Here is a 21185-nt window from a genome sequence, read left to right as displayed (position 1 = left end):
ACTTCATACATAAAAGTGAATGTTAACTACCCCCTTCTCCTCTCAATCTCTTTGTCATCAATAATTCAGAGTGTTATTGAGAAACACTACCTGAACCCTGTATTGACAGAAATCCAAGCACTGTCATTCTCTCAAGGGCGTCATAATTGGATACCCCCTGAGGCTTCTGATACGAAATGCAGAGCAAGAGAGGAAAGCAGGCTGAGTGTTGTTGTTTTCCGTATTTTGTGTGTTTCCATTTTTACATTTTCTATTTCAGGGACTCCAGTCTGACCCAACAGTCGAAGTCAGCCAACTTATCGACTTGGGGACAATCCCTTTGGAATATTTAGAGGTGGGTGAGAAAGTGTTTGAGTATCCTAACTCGCCAGGGTGGAACTACAAAAGGAATCACTGAATGAAGAGCAAGTGTTTCGTTTCATTAATTGGCAAAGACATTTAATTGATTCAACTGTGTATGAAAATTAAAATCAACATCACATAATCTCATGTCATGCATTGCTAAGCCCCCATGAAAAAGGAAATGCAGTCAGAATTTCTGTGGAATTAAAAACAACACCAAGGATGATATTTACAATGCAATAAATAATCTACCGTGAACAGGTATTTCCCTAACACAGTTTTGAAAGTAAAATCGGTGTTCTCCCCTGTTAACTGATTTATCTGCATGCACATCACGGAATACAACACCCCTGTTCTAATACTGTGCACTGCTGGCTGCTCCGATGCCAAACCAATGGAGAAAAGAGCTGATATAAAGGAGAAAAGAGCAGATATAATCTCCTGTCCCAGAACACTTTACACACTGTTGTGCTGCCTGAGCCTGTCATGATTCACACAGAACTGCTGACCCTCTACAAGGGCATGAAGAGAGGCACAGGCTAGGTGGATGCAGCAGATATTCAACAGACCAGGCAGGATAAAATATGCAAATAAAATACCTTAATAAATTGAGGGGAGAAAGTCAAAGAAAAGCAGGTGGTTAAAGGCTGTGGTGATGTTTGTTGGTCTCCTGCATCCCCTCAGGTGTAGAACCTAACTCATGGGAAGGGAAAGAGCACGGAGCTAAGTGGTTTGTCTGCATTCCTTTGATCAGGTTTGGCTTATGAGTGTGTTTAAACATGTATGTGCATGTATACTTACCAAAATAACTAATTAGTACTTTGATCGCACTGTGTATGAGGTTTCTAGGCATGCCTTGGCAGACCTGCATTCTGCTGTCAATTCAGTAGGCAGAAAATACTCTAAACAATCCTGGGAAACAAAAAGAAAACCTTGCACATCAGGAGAGCTATGCCAGGCTGGCCAAAACGACAACACAAATTAGACTTGATGTTAAGTTGTCCAAATGGCAACACAGGATACTGACCTTACAACTAACCTTGAAGTGTGAGTTGGAAGCATATTTTGCTTGTTATGCTGTTTTATCTGCCACAGCTTGTTCGGTAAAATAAAAAGCAACAGACAGTATGCAGTGTAAGGGGGCTGTGATCCTTAATCCATATCTATCTAGAACTTGGGGAAATCAGGCAAATGTAACAGAAACGTCACATTTGCCTAAAATCAGGGCTCATACATGGGCAGCCTACATTAGCATTAGCAACCTACATTAGATGCTTCTGCTGACGACCACCACTTTGAGGACTTCACTGGTGGCTTTGTGTCCGTTAACACAGCGACGGACAAAAAGAGAGTGAGACTTCTCTATTAACACAGAGGCTCTTTGATCTCTATCTCCCCTGTGGTGCCAATTAGCTTGCTGCACCGTTTGCATTTCAAACTCTGTGCGCTTCCTATTTTGAAAGACATCCTGCATGAATTATCAATCTACCGGAACTTTTATTCCCTCTTGACGAAAAGTGAATTATGAGAGCCATATCTCTAAAGTTTGGCTCCTCTAAATGAGGGAAATTCTACGAGTACTGAAGAGATAAGATTTCAGATACCTAGTTTCTCCCACCGATTACTGTTGCCTTCACTCAGCGTGAGAATCTTTTATTTCACCGTGATGCAACGAGGTGGTCTCCTGCTCATTTGTGTTAGTCTTGACAAAAGATGAGGTCACAGTTTCAAGCGCGCCAAAACAGAGCTTTGTCCTCAAAAGATGAGACGCAGAAAGGCAGAGTAGTTGAGAATTGATCAAAGGAAGATAAATAGCTGTGAAAATTCTTCCACTGCCTTTATCCCTCGTTAACAAAGGCAATCACACAGCCGTCACCCAGAAGATCCATCCCTGTCACATTACCCCAACAAGATTATAAGGAGAAAGGGGGGGGGGGGGGTGTGCTACATTTGGTGAATTTCACTTGAACAAGAACAAAAGCAGCGAGCCTTGCGTTTATAAATGAATGATTTTTGCAATCTGAGTGGTCGGTGCTGATGAAGGGAAATATAAATCAAGGGTAAGAGTGAGGCTTCTCGGCGAGAGTGCCTCACAGAGATAATGGCATCATCATGCCTGTGTGGTTCGCTGTTCCTGGGAAGATTAAACACTTTATCATTGTCTTTGGGACAAACAGTCTCTCTACGTAGAGCATGCATCCAATTATTAGACGCCTTTTCTGCTCAAACCCGACATCCACGCGTCAGCTTCATCGCACACCAGAAGCCTCGAGAGGAGAGATGAAATGAGACAGCAGTCTTATCAGGACAGCACTACCTTTCAGGGCAGTAGCCCACGGAGGCAGCTGACCTCACTTTTATTACCGCTGTCTCACACTGATGATATCATCCAAACACATACTGAAAGACCCAGAAGCTTTCAAGCTCAGTTTATCTCATTTTATGGCTCTAACAACTCTGTCGCTCCCAAGAAAAGTCAATGGCCATGGGCAATCATATACTGAGGAGCAGTGTGGCTCCCCTCATCAAAGGCTACACTGTGTCATGAAACATGGGAGCAAGACAGTAGGAGCTGGGGCATGAAACAGAGGGATGGGACATGAGCAGTGACAGCGGGAAAGACAGTAAATCTAAATGAGGAAGAAGAGGAGGAGCAGAGGAATGACAGTGTCTCACAGCTCACTGGTCTGGAATCAGCCAGACAATCAATTCCACTACTCCGTTTCAGGCTGGCAGGTCTTGCCTCAATGGCACTGAGCAACACCAAATTATCAACAGCACTGGATTACTTCAATGATAAATCACAGTGGTCATATGACAAATACATGATGATGATGTGACATACAAGAGAACAAAACTGACTGTTCCTAAGCTCCATCCTTGTGTATTGATTGCCTGCACTTGAAGCTACTACTTGACTACTTAGATGGTGGAGATCATTTTGTTTAGCAATCGTCTTCAGTGGATATTTTGTCATTTCTGAAAATAACAAAGCTCACTTTTGTTTGCTTAGAGAAACCATGTAATTACAGTTTCAAGATTTAAGAATTACAACAAAAATAAGCACTAAATTTAAAATACTGTCCTCTTTTAGTGAAGACAGAGGATTATGAAATTGTCCATCACTGTTGCTCTGCTGGTTTTAAACGCCTAAAGTCCATTTAAGCTACAATTTGTATTTGTCCGACGATAGAACTATTTAAAGCTACAACACATTTTAAGATAATATCCATCTAATGGAGTCTCAAAGGGGTAAACAAAAAACAGTAGCACTCATGTTGATGACTAAGACACGCTCCCTGTGTTTCTTTCCAAATTATTCTGCAAAGAGAAAATCAGTGGAGGCCAGCTGATGAATCCTTTTTAATAGGATTAACATTTCTGCACAGCTAGATTAGCTACATGAGGCAGGCTGTGGTAAATGTTATCTAAATATTACTTGAATGGTTTAACAAAAAAAATGTTTTACTTTTGAATCCTTAGGTTGAAACAACACTTTTCACATGATCAGACACAACATGAAACATTTAAGCTTGCACCTTTTGCTTAAGGTTTTTCGAGTTAGATTTGGGCAAAATCACCCGAATCCAGAGTTGACGTGTTAAATGAACGTTTCCAAAATAGACCCAGTCCCCAGTCTGAGTCACTCTCTGAGGCAGAATCAGAGGCATCAGTCACTGCCCATTGTCCTGCTGACAACACGGCATCTTCGCTGTCTCAGGAGCACTGAAGTTTTGCTAAGTCAGAGTGTTGGCTGCTTGTGTTTCCGCATGTGTCTAATGTGTCTGAGCTGCGTGTTAAAGCACAGCCCAGGATTTCAGTTTAGATAATGTAGCCTTTCCAGCACTTAAGGAGGATAAGCTCTTATCTCTGTCTAAATCCCCAACAGTCATTAGAAGTGACAGGGTCTGCTTACAAGTCCATCTAATTAGGACTCAAATCATCCCTCCTTCTTCCCAGCATAACGATCCCTGCAATGGACACTGAGGATTATACAGGCATTGTATTTAGGATGTCATTACTTCTGCCTTGGCATGTGTAACTGCTGAACTGAGCACTAGTCTTTGTTACAGTTTGAGATTAAGCTTGAGGTATGTTAATGTAAGAATCCTGCATCAAACAGTTTCCAGTTCCCCTAAAACACTGAATCTCAACAATATGCTGCTTTATATCCATTGCCAGATGTCTAATCGTTTGAAAATCCATGTTTCCTTGACAGACACTTCTTTAAAGTTTCTCGAGTTAAGAGTCCTCGTGAAAAGCTCTGTGTCACCCAACAAATAAAAAACCAACACTTCATAGCGGTAGATCAAAGCAGCGCATGTAGTATTCATCTGTCGACTCTCTCGCCCATTCCTGAGCTGAAGTGTTCCACTCATCTGCATTTTTCGGTTTTTAGAGACGTGAGTGAAGCAAACACAAAGAGAATAAAAGAAGTTGAGAATAGACCAATTCACACTGGGAGAGCCGTGGAGGAAAAAGATGGACAGGAGGAAATAAGACAGAGAAGAAAAACAAAGGCTCTCCACGCCAGCAGACGTACCACTGACTCTGATTCTATTCTTCCCCACCTCCTCCTTCCCCTCTGCGCTCTCTTCATCCTTCCACCAAGCATGACCAAGTAGCTATAATAATAGGAAAGTGAGCAGACAAACGGGGCCATCTATAATGGAGCTGGATACTGGCATGAGTGTGTTGTTAAGCCTGGGTGGTGGTGTCATTAAGTGTGAGTGCGTGATAAATGCACTCTGTTTGTCAGATTTGAGATTCTCATTAGTCTATGTTCAGGACGAGAACTGGGGCCATTACTCTTGCGGCTGCCTTGACAAGAGGCTGAATGTATCTGTGTAAAAGAGTGAGAGAAAGTCTGAGCCTCTGTTGGGATGATTAGATGACAGTATTCAATCTCAAGTGGACAGCTCTAAATACGTCATTTCACACCTGGCATTAGAATGTGTCTCCACATGCGTCAGAGGTCTTCGGTTCTCATGCAGCAGCTAGTTGTATTGCTTGCATGACCTGACAGTTTCAATTGCATCTAATAGCAAGGATTCATATTTGTAGTGTTACTGACTGGGAAATGAAAAGATTTATGGCACAACTGTTTTGGTGTAAATCCATCTAATTCTTGAATCGACTGTGTACAGCACTATATCACATATAATTAATTGATTCTGCTTCTCATCAATTCTAGTAAAAAAGAAAATAAAAACAAATGTATTGACAGCAAAGACAACTTTGCTTTCAGCATTTTTAGGCAGCTATAAACAGTAATTTGTCATAAATGTTGATGTATTTGCTCCTTTTTTCCTCTGTAAAAAGTGTTAAAAGATATTTTCCTATCTGATCTGATGATGATCATGTTAGCGAGGCATGTTCACATCAAATCATTTTTGTTCAGTGATGCCATTTTGCTGTCTTTTGTGCAGTTTAGTACTACCTGCTCTTTGCCATATTGTAAGCACAATCACTGAACATTTAGCTTAAACCCAGTGACACACTCGGTTACTTGATTAGTTATATTTTTGAAAATTGCTCCATATCTAAATTCCAGATCCCTAGCTCTAGCTCCATGTTAAATATGTTACTTTATTAACTTGCCTAACTCTCGTCAAGCTGTGTGTTTTGAGACTGTGGCCGACAACACACCACTTTTCTGTGTCACAGTAATCATAAGTCTTAGTGTCATACTTTCTAGCAAACCTTAACTGAGCTGACATCAACACCACAACACTCCTTCCAGCCTCTCTGCCAAGTTCTTATGCAGTTAGCCATTATTTATGTACAGTTCTCCAGTGAACTGTGGCTGTGGCTGCCAGGAGGTTTGTGACACAAACCTACTACGGGCCAAAAAACAAGGACACATGCCGTGCAACATAAGCACTGTGTGAAATTGTATTTTTAAGCTGCCTGTGTCTCTGACTGACACAATGGAGCTTGGTATCTTTAAATGCGTGATAGCAAAAGGATGTATGCACCCAGGAAACAAATTCCTTTATCCACCAGCGCTATGTGACAGTATGTCATGTCAGATTTTCAAAACAGTTCCTTTCAGCTGCACAGAGGATGAGCGCAGAGGTAGCCGCTGGCACTGCCCGCCTGCCTGCATCAGTGGCTGTAACAGTCGTCTGGACGTCTGGCCCAATCAATACTCAGAGACAAGCATCTGCCCGGGTCTCCTGTTACTGTACCTCTGTCCTCCTGGCCTTCTCAAACTGTTCTGCAGACAGCCATGTGCTGCTGGCTCATATCGACGGCAGGGCTTATCACAGAACAGCACAGGAAATGTGATGCCACGTAGGGCGGCCACTGACACTTTAATTTGTCACTGGTGATAGGGTTTGTCAAACTATTCTGGAGTTCATCAGCCAGCTGGCCTTATTTGCTCACTCTGCAGATGACTTTTCAGCCCTCTTGAGAAATCCTCCGCCACAATGACCTTGATGCTCAGTCACTGCATATTTTTCATTATGTACAAGCCTCTGTGGAGCAGGTGCCATGTTGTTCTTCAATTCGAGACTATGTGCTGGGTACTGATGAACCTGTATGAGGGCTATAAAAAATTATCCTCTCTCAATAATTGACACCATCACCTGCCTCAAAAAAGAACAGCGATGAGATTGCTCAGGGAGCTCCTGAGAAGGAGACTTTCAGGCAAGCTTACAAAGACTGGAGAATCAGAATAATAAATAGAAAGTAGTAATATCACCATTATTGTTATCATTAAAACAACCAGTCTGGAGCACTCTGGTGGCAGAATGGTTACAGTGCATGCCACACAACCTCAACATCTACAGTGCAATTCCTAACCGGGGACTTTTGTGGCATGTTATCCCCCTTTTCTCTCCCCTTTGTTTCCTGTCTTCCTCTTCACTGCTTACTGTCTAATAAAGGCAAAAAATGCTAACCTAACCCCCCGCTCGCCACCTGAAAAACAACGACACAAAAAAGTGCAGCTGTTCCTCGGCTCTCTTTCCCCCCTCTTTTCTCTCTTCTCAGCCCAACCGGTCGACGGGCGTCTTCCTAATTCTGGTTCTGTCAGAGGTTTCTTCCTGCTCATGGTGGAAACTGTTGTGTTTCTCTCTATAATATTGTACGGTCTCGACCTTACTCTGGAAAGGTCTTTGAGATAATGTGAGTTATGATTACTATGACTAGAGAAATAAAACTAAATTGAATTAAATAGAGAGTTATGAAGCCAGACGGATTGTTTTAGGGAAGTTCTAGGGAAAACTCTCTGAGGAATTTACTTTGACTGTAATGTTTATAAAACTGAAGCTAAAAAGATCAGTAATGTATCCAAGGGAACAATGATAGAGTTTGCAGGTTATGACAGAAGGAATTAAAGTGCATTGCATTGTGGAGCCTTACTGCTAACAAGATGGTCGTAAAGTAGTTAAACTATATTTTCTACTGTATTAGTTTTTGATTTGAAACATATTAATCAGCAGCAGTTTGATCAGGTTTAAGTGATATGTATGACTGAACCTTACAGAAAACTCTTTATGCTCTATACTGTATGTATCCAGGTTTAATTCAGAGATTAGAAATTCTTCTGTTAACTTTGTGGCCCTGAAATAAACCAGAACATTTTATGGGAAAGCAAAATAGCAATAAAGAGCTCTCTGTGTTCTGAACTGTGCATGAGGATGAACTTTTGCAGTTTGTCGTTTTAATGTTTGCTTATGTAAGTCTTTGACATAGTATCATAGCACACACCCAAGACCCGTAAACACTTACTCTCTTCAATGTACACTGTTAGACTGTGTGGAGATTTTTTTTTTTATAAACTTCGTGGCCTATGGCCTGGCTGCAATCCAAAACTGAAACAAATACGTTTTTAAAGGAACTGCAGAACAGATCCATATTCAGAGAGAAAAGACGCCGAGAGGCTTTAAGAAAAAAAAAAAAAAGGTTGTAAATATACTGTACATATTGGCTGGTATCTTGACTTCTTGACATTATCTCGTGCTGGCTTGTTCCCTTGCTTATGTGTTGCTGCGATGAAGTGCTTTAATAAAGTAGATTCTGACTCTTAGAAGTTATTCTTGCTCTATGATCAGATTCAAGTGCTCAGCAACTGGCCAAACAACTCAATTTAAAAGGCTGTTAAACTAAACTGTCATTGTGCTTTAAGAGCGGAGTTACGCTGTATCCTGATTAAAAACTAAAAACTGGTGGTATTCACAAATGAGACATTTCTCCAGAAGAGGAATGAGGCTGATTCACTTTAATCTCTGTGATTTCATTTCCTTGCCTCTGTGTCAGTGATTTGGTACTGCAGATGTCTTCTCTGTGTGCTTAAGCCCTTCGGCCATATGCTACTGCCGCCTGGACCATGACACGAAGGCTTTTTAATCAGTCCTCTCAATGACGGGGCACATTCTGTCATTAAAAAAACACAAAGCTTTGAGGCTTGCTCTTGCCTCTCGCCTCCAAGTCTTTCGGCTGCAGCCAGGGCTGAGATCACTACATCTATTGCTTCCTTGAAAAAGAAAAAAAACACTGAAGTTCAGTTCATAACTGTGTTGGCTTTCTGATCTATTTGAGCTGGCTGGTTCCCAACACTGTCCACAATACAATTTTCACTCTCTGCTTGGATAAAGAGTATACTTAGAGGACTCTAACCCTGAAGTCTATCATTCAACAAATTGTCTCCTTCTGCTGCACTCAAATAGTTTCTGGATAAACCCTGTTGTAGACAGACTGGAAAACCTAACACACTGGAAAACAAATAACTAGTAACTGTACCTGTAGCTGTCATAGCACAAATAAATAAAACATTTAAAAATCACGATTTCACATTGGCAAGCACGTGCAGTGAGACAGTGTCAAGCAGAGAAGTGCAAACACCCAAAAGCTAAAAACAGAGATCCTATTCCATCTCAAGCAGCTACTTTGGATCCCGGCCAACTGTCCAAACAGATCAATTTTAATGTGCACAGGAGTTATCTGAAGGGTGAAAGTGACAGAACTTTAACAAGCAAATATATGAACTTTAGTATAATTGAATTAATTTGGGTTTTGCCCTCAAAGTAAATATTATTCAATAGCATAGAACATTTCCATAAATTAAACCCAAATCCAGACAAACTCTGAAATAGGATTCAGTATTTTGTGACCTTTATGTGTTGCTTAAGACAAAAATATATTAAACTGTTGACCTTTCGCTCATTTGAATTGTAATTATTAACATCCTCGAGTCAAGCTGTGGAGGGCTTCCTGACTTTCACCTCAGCTTTAAATGATCCCACCCTCATTATCCAAACTTCCTAAATGTTTCAAACCAGGGCTCAGGGATGAATATGCTTCAGGATGAGAAGTTTGAGGATGAAGTAAAACACACATCCACAGCACCTGAGACTTGTTCCTGACACAGATGGAAGTGAGGCTGAGTGGTGTGCAGTGGGGCTGCAGCCATGTTTGCTGACACTGTAGAAGCAGTTATGCTCTTTAAGAGGTATTTCTTCCCCCATTAGAGGGAGATGATTTATTTAAACCCGGCTGCAGATTTGTTTTTGCACTCCACGTTCTGGGAGCTTTTCGTTTCTCTATGAATATGGCAAATGTGAACACTGGTCCTGGTTATAGTGTATAGTGTAAGGTCTGCAGATTGTTGGTGCTGACAGTGAAAGAGCTGTTATTATAAATGGAGGGCTGTTTTTCTCCTCACAGCTTGCTGTCCGTGCTCAAGCACAGACACACAATTGGATTTTGTGTGTTTTCTTGTAAGAAACTGGCTCCTATCCAGCATCAGAGTATCTAATAGCGTGTGGAACATTGCATGCCGCGTGCAGTTTGTACATTTTTCTTGCTAAGATGGCCAGTTTAACTTGCCCCTAAAAGTTGCATCATTTCAGCTTTCTCATGTGAGGATAATTAGCCGTTGATAAACATGAAAGTCAGCAAAAGGTTTCTTTGAAGTCCAAACATTCGTCTGAGAGGCATGTTTCAGAGGAGAGTCGATAGGGTTCTCTCTGTAGTTACAGAGCTCATCAGACCACTGTTGAATTCCAGCTCAAACGGTGATCAATAAAATTATTCTTTTCACTGCTTGAGAGAAAAATCCAGAAGGGGCGTCGACGGTTTCAGAACTTTGCTCTTGTGTTTTCTCTGTTTTCTCCATGTACCTTTTATGTTTTCTCTGGTGGACTGAGGTGCTGAGGGAGCATCACAACTCCCACTCAGATGACTCCGCAGATGCCTGTTAGGAAGGCAGGGAATACATCACATCTGCTGATCAATATCCCCTGCTTATCGCTCACAGGTTCACTGAATATTAAGCAACCGTGGGAAACTTATCCTGTCACGTTCCAGGTGAGGAGACCTAAAGCCAGTAATTATCCCATCCTCCCGCCCACAGACTGAACGCTGCTTTTTAATGAAAAGCAAATCTAATCCATTAACGAACCTCCTTCATTTGGAAACCTGTATTTTTTTCTGGTTAACTTAATTTGGAGCCATGATGTGACTAGCAGATTAGTTTTCTCTTTTTTTTTTACTAAAAAAGAGTTGGTGATGTTGATATATGAGTGTTATTTGTTAAGCTACAAACAGAAGTTATCATGGCTCAGTATTCAAAAACATACCAATTACTCAAGACTGATGCTGTATCTTGAAACACTTGGTTGCTTGTTGATTTTATATGTGCCAGCATCTGTGGTGCTTTACTGAGGCAGCCAACAGACATTAAGACAAACTTCCAAATGTTTTAGCCAAACCTTGCAAGCTTGGCTTAGACTACATTCATTAGAGTTGCTGGGAATGTAGCATAAATCACAACTCTGATGTTAAAGCACAATTACCTATTATCAATGCCAGTATCACTACCTAGCTTGTAAGGTGAAAGCAGAGTGTGACTGGTGAACATGTTGTAAGTCAGATATTCTACCAGAACAACAGGAAGGTTTTTCATACTAGTCACACAAGTTACACTGAGACTCAAATATGTTACTCAAACATGAGACTAAGTTTCATCAGTGTTACCTGTAAGAATTTTGAGATGATGAAGAGAATTTTCACTGAACTGCAGTTTGGCCAGATTTTACTGGGACGTGGCAATGAGGGCATGAAGATGTCTCTAGTTTGCTTATCCATAAATCTTTGCATTTGCTGTTAGGAAAAAGCTACAGAGATGCTGACATTTTTACTTTACTGAACATTTTTGGGTCAGTGCAGTGCAGCTCAAGTAGTTTTTCCACTTAAAGCGACATTAAGCACTTTTGCACACTGGCTTTTCCAAATGCCACTCAGAGGAAACTGAAAAAATGTGAATTCCATTACTGGTTTGTGCTCTTGTTTTAATCTAAGCCGCACTAACATTTTCAGCAAGCTCATGTTTATTTGACCTGTGACGCTTTCTGCCAAAGGCTCAAGAGATTCAACATTAGCAAGGAAAGTTCACTTCATTCTTAATTCTGCACCTCCTGTCAGTAAAGATACCGGCTCCCTGTTGCAGCCCAACATGATTTAAGCAAAGACTGGTGTATTTCTAAAATCCCTGCCCAACACAACTGTAAAGAAAACCCAGTTGGGGAACAATTTCACATCCCTGGGACACAGCCTAATGAGCAATGCCAGTCCTGTCAGACAAACTATGATCTTACCAGACGTCATGTAGCAATGAAAAACACCCATGGGGATTTTAGTCAAGCTGTACCAAAGCCTCATGGGTAAACATTGTTAAGACAGCATCTCTGTAAATAGAACAGCCTGCTGACATGTACAGTACATCAGTGATATGGTGGTATGTGTCTCTATAGTAGGTTGTGTGTTAAGGCTCCCAGAGTCCCACCAGCCTACCATTAGTCTGAGCTCTGTCTCTCTGTCAAAATCCCTCAGCATCCCTTTGCCTCTCGGAGCGGAGCCAAGCAGAGAGCCTCTGACAGTTAGCGAGCGCCTCTGCTGCACACATCATTGATACTAATGGGGATGGAAGGCTGATGTAGGGTGGCATGTGTGTCAGAGTTCGCTGTGGTGTGTGTAAGTGTGTGTGTATGTGTGTGCATATGGGGTAACTAAAGTCAGGATTACACAAGTGGAGCATGTGTGGTTGCTCTGCGGCACGGAGATCAATTCATGTCGCTGCAGCAAATGGCATGACAACCAGTCTCCTCCCCATCACCATCTGCCTCCTCTGTGCCAATTTGTCACAGCACATCCAAGTGTGGCCTTGCCCTCATTTAACACTGAGCATGAGCTCGACTCAGGGAAGAACACGAGGAAGAAAAGGAAAGAAGGCAAAAATAAGGGCAGTGACAAAGACTGCAGTCCCCGGGGTGGGCAGTGAGAGAGGTCAACTGGAGTTTATCGGAGGGCAAAGACAAGAAGTATACACAGGGGGCGTTCATGGTGACTCAGCTGGCTCAGGTACAAACCACATACCTGCAATATCCTGGCTTCAAATCCGGGCCACACTTGCCAAAAAATGAATATAAAATTAATCTTACAAAACGCCTAAAACAAACTAAGACAGCTGCATTCTCAGTGTGGCACTGATTTGGTGGAGCGTTTCCTTAATTTGGAAGCTGAACAGACAGGTGCTAAAACTAGGTTCCGACTGAGAGGTGGTGGGGTGTAGAACAGGGTTAATGTGTTATAGAAAAACATTAGCTAATATTACAAGTGAACCCTACATGATGTGATGGATAGATGAGTTTAACTCGCTTGTTAAGTTGTACTAATTGAGGAAGAGGACAAGATTTGCCAAGAGCTTTCTGATATTTTGGTTTGGTAAACAAAGATCTTTTCGGGTTTTTTTTTTTTTTCTGTAAAGCATGTGGGCCATGAACAAATGTTCATACATCCAAACTATGCATCAAACTATGCTTCATTTATAGTGGGAAGGACACAGTGCCTGCATTGTCAAGTGAGTGGGTGACAAGATATGAAAGCAATGCCACTCAGTCTCTTTCTGCCTCCGTCTCTCTCTCTCGTTTTTGGCACAATAATACCTCTATTCAACTCAGCGGTCTGATCATGTTTCACGCCTGTGCACCCGCATTGACTACCGTTCTGTCCCATTTCACCCCCTTTGATATGTCTTTGTGTCATCAATAATGACAGGCAGAAAATGGCTGTCCACATCAGGGCCCTCATGCCACCACGATGCCAGTGATCCAGTTCAAACCCTTGTTCCTGTATATTCAAACCTCTAACCAAAACATCATGTATTGTTTCCCTGCTGTCAGCAGAGAGTGATGCAGAAGTGGTGGGCTTCTATTCACTTAAACTGATGCACAATACTCTACAATGGCCCCATGTCGCACGTACGCATGGCCAGCCAAAAGAGGGATCACAGCACAATAGCAGAGCTTTGAAAGTTGCATGAATAAAGAGATAGTCTGACGTGAGCATTTGCACTGTTAAATCGCTGCAAATAAGCGCTCATGAGGACAAAACCCCTGCTTGCCCTGGAAAAAACAATGTGTTTGTGTTACGTAAAGTATTTCTACGTGTTTATTTGTCTACCTGAGTGTGTGAGGCAGGGCTGGGATTCAAACCTCTCAAGAGTCTTTATGTCACTTTGGAAAAAAAAAAACACTTCAAAATCACAGCTTACATAATCAGGTATGGGTGTGATAGGGAAAAGCCATTAACTGGCAGACAGTTTTCTCTCCATTATTGTGACCAATCTGAGCCTCACAAGGTGTGAACTTGAAAATATAGTGCACATATATATGATATTATTCCCTACATTCATTTTAATGAATACTGACTGAGTGTAAAACATAGAAAACAGAACACACCAAAGAGGTAACTTCACAGTAAGAGGATAGGAAAAAATAAAACACACAAGTTTCTGACAGTGTATAAAAAAGACAGCTTTTACAAAGGATTCATTTTGTACATTTTGCAGTTGTGCAAGGTAGGAAAGCTGGCACGAATATGAAATACGACATTTTAAAAGTGAGTAAAAGAGACCCAGAGCTCATTAAATACTATTAAATGCTATTCTGCTTCTTTGAGGCCCTAAAATGTATTTTCTCATCATGACTGATGGGGTCTGACATTCTTTTTTTTTTCCTTTTTTGCCAAAGTTAGATCAGAACAGAGATTTCTGTTCTGTGTTTTTGTCTAAGCTCTTGTCTCTGGTTTGAAATGCTCAGTTGTATGTACAGAATATTTACAGAAATAAAATTGTATTTTATTTTTAACTCAGGCTTATGTTGCCCTTCTTGTCATTATCTATTTATTTTGTGTGGTTTTTTTTTCTTGGGAAATATATGGGACATTCCTGGAGTTGCACTGATTGTCTTCACCATGCACAAATACCACAAACACACAGATTGTATTCTGAGAAACTCTATTGATCCCTCATTGAGTAGTCATCTGTTTTTGCTTTTCCCAAAAGTGACAAGGAAAGCACAAAAAAGCAAACAGAGAAAAAGTTACAACTCAAAATAGCCTGAAACTGTTGCAATTTAAGGTGTGTAAACTGAAAAAAAGAAAGAAAAAAACAGGAACTGCACTTACAGACAGGTTTTGTCACATCCAATGATATCTCTATCCACCACTCTTTATCCTCCCACTTCTCTCAGGAAATGACCTCAGCAAAGGGGGGAGGCGGGATCTTGGATCTTGGTTGGTGGGGCGTTAGGGGCGGAGACCCCCTGTTGAGGTTCTCTCTCTAAGAGCGTTCAGACTTCAACAAACTTCCTGTGAGAGAAAAAGGAAAAAAAAAAAACACATGAGAATGGTCAACAACACAAGAGGAGCAGCTGCACTGCAAACACACTGCTGAAAAACCTCAGGGGTTTGTCTTTTCTGCTTAAACGGGGCCACTGACCTACAGGGCCCCCATGGAGAGGGGGTCTGTGTCCTCTTGGTGTAATCTCCTCAGTCACTGCTGTCATAACATCACAGCTAACACAAGCAGAGAGGCCATAAATAGAGCCAGATGTGCTGGGTTACCAGGCAGCAACATGGCGATGATAAGAAAAGGGCCAGTGGGCTTTATGGTTCTGGAAGACTATAGGACGATGTGTGAGTAGTTGTTTTTTTTCCTTTTGTATGATAAAAACATTAAGTGCACGTTATATCAGAGTATGTATACTGACAACCAACACATACAAGCTGTACGTTCCTGATTTTTCAATTCCCAGGTCCAAACGCCCTCCTACACTCTTCGTGTCTATATACCAGAAGTCAGCAATATTTCAGGAGGCAAATTCACCATGTGGTATAGCATGCCTACGATTCTGGCATGCTGAGTGGCATCCAAAACTTGTTTTCATAACAATATGGGGGCCATATTGTGCAGAGTTGCAGGACCTCAGCTCACCAAAGGAGAAAACAAGCATTGTAGAATAGTGTTAATGTACAGGTGAACTAACTGAACTTTACTTAATCTAAACTTCATCTACAGCAGCCTTGGTTATCCCAGCACCATTCATGTAACAGTATTTTCTCACAAGCTTCTCAGAAGCTTTATCATTCATCATGTTTGCTGGGAGCTTGTTCACATCTTTCTGAACTTTTCAGAACTTTGAAACTTTCTTCATTTGCCTGTAGCTCTTCTCTATTCTCAGGAGACTCATTCATGGGGGCACAGCTGGGGTTTAAACCAGCTCTGCTCTGTAGTTAACTCACCTCAACAACTGTACTGTCATCCTTTACCCCACCTCCCCACAGACACACCACAATTACACTGAGGAGAATTCATGACAGATGAACTTCCTGGAAAATCCGTTCTTGCAAGTTCAGCAACCCCCCGAACACAAACACACACAGGCTGTCTCTGATGACCACTGGTGACTAATGGTGGTCCATGGATTTCCTGTAACCAAGCTTACCTCCTATTAAACAGACACATTTTTTAACCTGAACGCATACACATACACCCACATGGTACTTAAATGAAAAGGGGGTGGGGGTGGGGGGTTGGGGAGATTGCGACCGCAGAGCAATTCCTCACATCCTTAGCCATGGATAAAGCATGTCCAGCTCACTGACTCAGTCGCAAAGCGCAGCAGATAAGCTGCATTGCTTTCCCAATCCCTCCTGAATGAGGCAGCTGACTGCAGCTGCTGTGAGCTCAACATCACCGCAGACTCCCATCGCTGCTTCATAAAGCCACTGAAGGCCTGTAAATACTTAACAACCCCAGCCTTCTGCAAATTAAGCAGAGCGCTGTGAGAGCTTTGGCACGCTGGCTTATGGTGATTTAACCTGTGTGGTGTAAAGACAGGGGGCGGCGCTTTAGTTAGAATGTGTAGCTGGTGGTTAGTGGAAAGGTTATGGCCACTGTGCCAAATGACACCAGGTCTTAGTCATGGGAAATGGCCTGGTGGAATAAAGTCAGTGATGTCACCTCTGAAAATGTAGAGATTACTAGCCTCCATTACACACAACCTCTGACCATTTACTTCCACCTTCCCACACATCGGTCACTTTCTGGACCGGCCACAGCTGTTTTTCTTGTCAAAAATCATCACTATCAATAAGGCTGCGAGATAAGGTAGAAATCAATATCACAAGGTTCAAAAGATCTTTTTTTTCAATACAGACAAACAGATGGGTGACAAATGAAAGGAAGGTTTCAGTAAGGTGTTTGGACTCCATAACCACTTCGATACTCCTGGCAACAGATAAGAGTTTCCTAAAGCCTGGGGTACCAACCAACAGTCCAACACCGAAAGAGATTTAGTGTGCAGCAGTTCCCCACAATGGAGAAGCTGTAACTAAATACTTTTCTGCATTTGTCCTTGAAAAATGATGATCAAAGAATCAAAGTGATATAGGTGGAAAATAGGGCATTTGAATTTAAGACATGTCACAAATAAATCAATATATGATCATATCACAATTAGAGTCCACTTAAGGTTGATGCTGAGTTACTGCCAAGTCCTAACCACCAAAGTCTTAGGAGAACGTCCTAAAACCACATGTAGACTGGATAACCAACATGATTAACAGCGGCTGGCACAAAGGTTAGATAAATTAGGGTCAGCAGATTCAGTTAGAGGACACAGGATGGTTCTGTGTCTGTCTGTTGGATGTGGAGGGTAACGGCTACCAATGAGCAAAGAGGTTTTGTTGTTTTGTTCAGCTGTTTTTTTTTTTCTTCCAGCCTGAACAGAGTAGGTTCCAATATCGATTTTAGCGAATGAGATCAGCTGGTGGGATTGTTATCAGGCTCTGTAACTTCAGCTGTTGGGGGCTATTAGATTGGGTGCTCATATAACGCATGGGAGATGAAGGATAATGTTGCCGTGATTGTTTCATTGCCACACTGCGATCATTGTGCCCCAGTGTTAGTGGCGTTCTATAATTTCTAATCTCATTTTCTAGAAATAGTCCCGCAGAGAGGCCCCCTTATCTTGCCATAATAGTTTTGAGGTGAGCCCCATTAACCAAATGAGCTTTTCAGAGCACAACATTCCCATTAACACCACTCATACAATCCCTCATCTCCTTCAAAAGTGCACCATGTGCTTCCCTGCAGACCCCACGCACCACCAAGCCAACATCTCACTTAGGATTTTTGCATCCATTCAACATCCCCTGAGCAAAATTGGCAAAATCCTTCCCTTTCCAAAATTACCTGAAATCACTGTAAACAGATTTATCCCACACAGACTGACACACCACATTCCCGATTTCACTCCCACTACTCTAGATATTTCCCTGTAGGCCTTGTGGTGCTCACCGGGTTGTGGTAGTGATCAATGGCCCCTAGCCGCGGGCGTCAGGGGGGCCCTGGGCTCCAGGAATGGAGGTATTAATAATGCAAGGTCCAGGCCTGTCATATCCTCCATTAGCACAGAGGAAGGCGGGAGGCCCAACGGCTGATTGATTACTAATTAGATTAATTGCCGTCTTTTAGAAAAGGAGGAGAGTGTAATAGACTGGGGGCTTGACAAGTGCGAGGGTAGAGGAGCCTGGCCGGTTGAAAAATATCCACTGAGGCTGTTTAAAAAAAAGAACATTTCAGGTTAGGAACGCATGATTCTCCTCTGAGAGGAGTGAACAATTCAGGAAAGAATAGCCCGAGTCTGTGTAATAAACAAGAATTCAATCAAAGTCCAACCGACAGCCCACTACTTTAAAAATGTCTAATAAATTGCTAAATTCTCTGCAGGCCTCTCCCTAGAATGTACCTGCGTATGGCAAAAGAAAAAAACTCAGCTGCACTGACCACACTGCTAACTGGAGAAGACACTGGTGTTATTTGCTGTTTTCATTTGAGACATCTTCCCCTTCTCATTCCCACATTTGTGTCTTGTTAGCTATCGCTATCTGGAAAACATGACATGATAAGGCCCACCTCTCTACTGTTTTCGTATAATGTGTGTAATGATAGTGTTGGTGAACACAGACGTTTGCTAAAAGGTGCAGAGGTGTGTGAAGATTGAGTTCCTCTTAATCTCCCCACTGTCCTCTGGAGATAAAACTAATAAAACACACATCAAAGCTGTGGCATCCAGTCTGAGGGGTTTAGAATAAATTCTAAAGGCAAAGCTGTTAAATGAATCTGCATCAGCATCTTTTCTTCAACACAATGTGTTTTCTCTTCAACTTAAAATGTTTTTTAAGACACTAATTATTGTTGTAATTCAGTTTAAACTAAAATCTATTTGCCCATATTATCAGACTGATACTTAAAAATCAATTACTGGCCACTTAGTGTCGCTGTATAACCTCCAACATGATGAATGAGATGCACTTTTGTTTGAGGACATATTTATTGCAGAATTGATCAGGACTCAAACTGGCAGTTTGTGGGAAGTTGTTTTTATTTTTTATGACTTTATTTCAATTATTCTTGGTTTCAATTATTAATCTTTGTGTCTCATGGTCAAAAAGTGTGCTGAAGCATTTCCATCCTGATATCAGAATTATTGGAAAACACTGAATATCCTGTATCAACATCACTTCTGCAATTATTTCAGTCCAAATCACATCTTCATTCCCAACAAGTGGAGAGGCAGGCATGCAGTATCTCTGAGTACTAGACTAATTGGCACAATGGTATGGCCACACTCATTATACACACCCACACTCAACATAAATAGCCTCACACTTCTGAGGGGATAATGTCTTCCAAATAGGGAGCTGCATTATTTGTCTCAGCCTCCCTCTGCACCAGCAGACCATGGCGGCTCTCGCCAACCTCGGGGGAGAACGGTCCCAGCATGCATTGGTATGTTTAGCGCAATAACTGTGCCGAGTTTGACTCCTGGAAACAAGTGATTCATCTCCACAAAGCCTGCAGAGGACTCACAATTGGTCCAATTGCAAAATTACAAGGAAATCCTATTATGCTGCAGTGCAGCCTGTCGTCCATATCCATCTCACAACTCTGACATAATGATGTCATCAGTAATGGCAGCTGGACTGCCAGTGATGCACTTTGCCAACACAGTGCCTGCTTTTTTGGTCCTCTTATCTAATGTCATGAATCATAAGTAGACTGGTCTCTATCAGTATTTTTGACAGCGAGATGGGTCTTTACACTTTCTTGTCACAAATGAGTTCTTGAGGGGCTGTCAGGATGAAGTGGAATATTAGACCTATTAATTATTCTGCTCCTCCATCCTGCTGGGAGGCAGTTCTGAGTCAGTCCTTCATATCTGACAAAGTTCATCTCTGCTTGACTCCACTGCTGCTGCAGCAAATGGCTTAAGATGGAGCTTTGTTGGACTGCCATTACTGGAATCCGTTGGCACATCATCCAAAAGGACAATACAGCCAGCACATTCATCCAGCATCCAGAGGCTGTCAAGGTTTGCCTTTGACCTTTAGATAGATAGATAGAATCTCATTATAAAATCACAACAACAACAACAACGCCTAACTCTCTCAATACTGCATGTGTTATTTACCAGCTTAAACATGCCATCCACTTAAGATTAGAGTATGTACATATTTTGGGATTTGCTGACATGGTCCAATTTCTTATTTCCTACATTGTGATGAGAAAACACCTGCACCCAATCGAAGGTTACGACAAGCAGAATTAGAAGCTGGAAGTTTCGGTTCATGGTTGATACTGTAAGATTTGCCTTGCTGTAAAATATGAACTTCAACACTACTGTCACTGAGAGAATGCAGATTCTCCCATATTTTTTGCCTGTGTGTTAGAGACATGTCACAGCCACAAATTAAGATGGCACCAATTCATGGACCAGACATGTTTAGGCTGTAATTCAAATATAAATAATTACCACGATACAACATCTTACTCATCCATTCTACAATGACAGTGAGCAACGTGTTTGTCTACAGTCTCTCTGTCTCAGTCTGTACCTGCTCTCTTTCTTTTCTCCTTCCCTAAGCCCAAGGCTGCCTCCCACCTCCTCCTCTCAGCCCCTGTGGCTCACTGCAGTGACGACATGCTGTGCTAATTGAAAGCGACCCTGACTCGTCCTTTTTCAAAACTGCTCTGGCTGATGCCCCGTTGTTTTCCCCTCCGCTGGCGGTTGACAACTGGCCTTTCGGCTGTGGTGCTCTGCGGCATGAACTCTGGCCTCGCCTTGTCGGCCTCTCTCTCTCTGCAAACACAAGACCAGGTCCAGACCCACACAGAGTGGAAAGAAACTGCAGACTAGCACCTTTTCCTCCTGCAGTAAGGCTCTGAAGTGTAGCAGACATTGTTGATGAGATACAGGTGAGAATAAATTCAAGGAGCCTAAAGAGGTTAAAAAACATGCTTTTTGTTTGTGTGTTTTCATTTGGTTGTTTCATGCAGGTACAACCGATGCATAATATTGTTTACACAATAAATGGACGTTTACAATTTGAAATTCAATGAAGATGCAAACAATTTCAAGCCATTGTCCCTTGAACATGCTCTGCAAACTCTGAAGGACGAAAGCACAAATGCTAACCTAATAGATGAG

At 41.9% G+C, this 21185-nt stretch overlaps 1 protein-coding gene across 5 annotated transcripts in view; it reads right to left on the bottom strand.

Annotated features, from left to right (window-relative positions):
* The window catches only part of sema6e (sema domain, transmembrane domain (TM), and cytoplasmic domain, (semaphorin) 6E), a 141921-nt gene that overhangs the window by 68698 nt on the left and 52038 nt on the right, over nucleotides 1-21185 (bottom strand). For 4 of the 5 annotated variants that reach the window (XM_018676102.2, XM_018676106.2, XM_018676107.2 and 1 more), the window contains one exon: nucleotides 14818-15000. The gene's annotated coding sequence lies outside the window, so the exon portion shown is untranslated. Of the gene's footprint in view, nucleotides 1-14817; nucleotides 15001-15130; nucleotides 15261-21185 lie in introns of those variants that run through there. The other variant, XM_018676103.2, reaches the window with a different exon arrangement.

This window comes from Lates calcarifer, linkage group LG15 (assembly GCF_001640805.2).
Source record: "Lates calcarifer isolate ASB-BC8 linkage group LG15, TLL_Latcal_v3, whole genome shotgun sequence".
In the NCBI taxonomy this organism is placed as follows: domain Eukaryota; kingdom Metazoa; phylum Chordata; class Actinopteri; family Centropomidae; genus Lates; species Lates calcarifer.
The sequence above is the reverse complement of the archived record's forward strand: the minus strand, read 5'-3'. Positions and strand labels throughout refer to the sequence as shown.